This window comes from Pollicipes pollicipes, unplaced genomic scaffold, assembly GCF_011947565.3.
Source record: "Pollicipes pollicipes isolate AB1234 unplaced genomic scaffold, Ppol_2.1 Scaffold_5724;HRSCAF=6776_pilon_pilon_pilon, whole genome shotgun sequence".
Classification (NCBI taxonomy): domain Eukaryota; kingdom Metazoa; phylum Arthropoda; class Thecostraca; order Pollicipedomorpha; family Pollicipedidae; genus Pollicipes; species Pollicipes pollicipes.
The window spans coordinates 44,601,450-44,605,489 of NW_023596746.1; positions in this window are offsets into that span (position 1 = coordinate 44,601,450).

Sequence of the window (4,040 nt, forward strand, 5' to 3'; positions counted from 1 at the left end):
TCTCTCTCTCTCTCTCTCTCTCTCCCTCTCTCTCTCTCCCTCTCTCCTCTCTCTCTCTCTCTCCTCTCTCTCGCTCTCTCTCCGCTTCTCCCTATCTCTCTTCTCTCTCCTCTCTCTCTCTCTTCCCTCTCTCTCTCTCTCTCTCTCTTCTCTCTCTCTCTCCCCTCTCGTCTCTCTCTCTCCTCTCTTCTCCCCTCTCCTCTCGCTCTCTCTCTCTCTCTCTCTCTCTCTCTCTCCCTCTCCTCCTCCTCTCTCTCTCATCTCTCCTCTCTCTCCTCTCCTCTCATCTCTCTCTCCTCGTCCCCACTCTCTTCTCTCCTCTCTCTCCTCCCGCGCGCTCTCTCTCTCTCTCTCTCTCCCTCTCCTCTCCTCCCCTCCTCCTCTCTCTCTCTCTCTCATCTCTCTTCTCTCTCTCTCTCCTCTCTCTCTCCTCCTCTCTCTGTCGTATCCGATCACAAGCTACTCACGCAGTGTCGCAACGCAAGCCCACGTACACAGCTTTGATCGTGCAATCAAATCGAAAGTTTATTTTTCAGTACCTAGTTTTGACATGCCAAGCACTATGGCACGGCGGTGCCAGCAGATTACAGCAAGGCCGCTGGTGGGATCACGGTCAAGGCCGCTGGTGGCGCCACGGTCAAGGCCGCTGGTGAGGTCACAGTCAAGGCCGCTGGCGAGGTCACGGTCAAGGCCGCTGGTGAGGTCACGGTCAAGACAGCTCCTCGTACAGTCTCAACGTTTGGCGCTGTCCCTATGGTGTGGCATGGTAAACATGAGTCAAGTTATGCCCGTGCCCTCCCCACACCTGTACCACACGTCTTTTAGATTAATGCTCCTTTCAAGGCCAGAGGAACGTTGGCCTAATGCTTGAGGGAAACAAACGACCGCACTCGGCAACACCTCGCATGACTTATCAACGTCACCATGCTGCTGCTATTACGATGTTGATGAAAACCATTCAAGGCTGGCATGTGGTTTGGTGATTTCCGTGCGAACCTAAGAGCAATCGGGCTAAAATCGCGAGATGTAAGCTTAGCATATCATCGCACTAACAGACATGGGTGTGAGTCGGGAGACCTAATTTTAGAAGATCGAGCCTTCACATACCTACAAGGCATGCGTCACAAACATGACATACGTTTACGGTATGCGTCAGAAACATGACATACGTGTACGACTTCCGTCAGAAACACGATAAACGTACACGGTATGCGTCGTAAACATGACATGCGTGCACGATGTACGTCACAAACATGACATGCGTACACGCCCATGAGTCTCCACACGGATGACATCCTTGGGTGAGTACAAACTATCGCCGTCACATTGCACCAAACAGCTCCTTGGGATGTGAGGCAGGTATTTTTATGCGTTACAGGAATAGAGAAGCATCACATTTGGAAACTGTAAAAGTCATCATGAACTCGCAGACATACCGCCAGTTTCGAACCCCCTTTCACGTCTGTTCGCGTGGTAATCATGCAAGTTAGTTTTGGGTGATCGCATTACGTTTAAAGTTCACCACAAAATAGCCTTTTTCTTCTGGTTTCATGGTTCCGTCGAAGTTGGACAGAAAATAAAGATTTTCTCTATGAACTGAAAGCAAAACGCTCGATTTCATCTGGATAGAGTCTTTTATGACACAAAGACAGGCGTCATGGCAAAGGCGTCCCATCTGTTTGCCGAAAGCTGGAACAACTGACCAGCCCTCGCCGGCTCCGGCTGTGGATGGAGCTCTGGTACCGCAGCGTTAGCTGACCAAGCTCTCGCGGCTCCGCCTGTGGATGGAGCTCTGGTTAACGCAGCGTTAGCTGACCAATCCCTTGCCGGCTCCGCCTGTGGATGGAGCTATGGTAGCGCAGCGTAGCTGGTCAAGCCCTCGCCGGCTCGGGCTGTGATGGAGCTCTGGTAACGCAGGCGTTAGCTGACCAAGCCCTCCGCCGGCTCCGGCTGTGGATGGAGCTCTGGGTAACTCAGCGTTAGCTTCACACTTAGGGCCCATGCTTCACGTTCGGATGATTGAAGAAAAGGCGCTTTTGCTGTTCTCGTTTCGATAAGAACTTGCTCAAAAAATGGTGACGGGGACTTGTAATCAATTTCTTGAATTCAGGTGATTGCGGAGAAAACTTGCACTATATGCATAAACAACGACCTGACAAGAGATTTTCCTTCCGGCAGTAACAAACTTTAAACATGACACCAGAATGTTCCACCTGGGGGACGAAATGAGGAAATCTCCTTTTTTGTCGTTGTTCAGGCTTAAGGGACCCGCCCAAGCTGTGTATTGCCGTTGTCCAGCCATAGCCGCGGGGACTGGTTTTGCAAGTTTTTCTTAAATGTATGCATCTCCACGCGCCTGGGTAGCAGGCCGAATACTCCCTCGCACGGGTGGGGTGCGGTGGGGGTTAGTTTACTCTACTGATGATCTCAAAAACTAAGATAGACGTTTGAATTAAAGGGTAGATGATTGATACATGAACTCACCTGTGTCAAACTTTTAAGTTCCAAGGCGATGAACTTGGGGTTGCATAAGGTCAAGCAAGGTTTTAAACTCCAGATTGGTGTTGCAAGTGCCACCATAACTCTTTATGCAGCCACCGTGAAGCACCTGTTCTAAGTAAAGTTAAATGAGGTTAGTCCCCTTGCTGGCACTTTATAAGATCAAGGTGACCAAATACCAACGAGGTTTGCTTCCATTTTGTCAGTTAATAAGCGGCATGAATTACGCTAGGCGGGTACGTTCCTAAAACGCGATTGTTGACCGCAGTCATTTTAGACCAATGATCTTCGCTGGGCTTAAAAGGTGCGTGGGACGTGTCTGTCTCGGTCACTGTCCTTTCATAAACTCGAAATGAACTTCAGGCACTACCCTGATAAAACCAGGCTCTCGAGCAAAAAAAGCAGGTTAGTTTTAACCTCCTTCTGACCGTCATACCTGACCCTAGACCATGCCATAGAAATTACACCTTCGCTGACAGCCATGGTCTGGCTTTGGCCTGCCATAGGTCAGGGATGGCTACATTCGATGGTACGTCATTTTTTACGTCAACTGATCTGCTATTCAATTTCCACAGCTATGCAGTGATTGGCACGGGCTGCGCCGCGCCCATTTGGAAATAACTCTGAAAAAACATTTGGGGGGTCGTTTTTGGGCACACACCTGGGCGCGAGTTAATAAATGACAGTGACAGGCATCGTGAAAATCCAGCACGCAAACGTATTTTTTTGTAACTTCACCTGCTATTAAGCACAACTCGGTGCTACAACAAAGCTGTAAGTGATAATCAAGCACATGCCATTATTCGCTGTTCAGTCACTAAATGGTACATTAAAAGATTGTGCCCACCGAGCAGTGTCAGTGCGCCGAAAGCATTGGCGTGGTGCGCTGACTGATCGGGTAACCTTCCTTGTTTATCTTGTCCGTTTCTCTTGGCGCTGCAATCAGTACACTTCGGCCATAGCATGAGCTAAATGGAAGGCGCGAACGGAGAGAAGTGATTCATTTACAAAAGCAATGTTTTTTTCTAGTTTGTAACGCGGTGGCCGAAGTCAATGCGCAACAGAATATACATCTCAGTTGTTCGAGAGTGACTCGTGTTGAAATATGCTTTCGATCAAGAAGTGATTTGATGCTGAAGAGAACAAAATTGCAGCTAACCCTTTAGTCTGTTTAACTATGACGTTGATAACAGCGACATTCACAGTGATATCTGAACCAGGAACTCATCATCCACCAGGAACCCTTTACTTAAACGGCCATTTCAGGTTCGCTAAATGTGGCACACCAAAGATGGCTTCAGCAGCCTAAAATTCGCTTCGCGCTCGCGCCACGTGTTTTTCTGCTCATTTGCGCAAGCATCGTTTAGGTGCCCATCGGTACTCATAATTACACCTTGGTCACTGTAAAGGTTATTTGAATGGAGCTATGAACATCATGTACAGCTAGCTTTTCTTCTTCCGTCTTTAAGCCCTTGCAATTCGTTTAAAAAGGAGTCCAGTTTTCAAATGCATGCACCCATGTAACAATTATTATTAGTCGC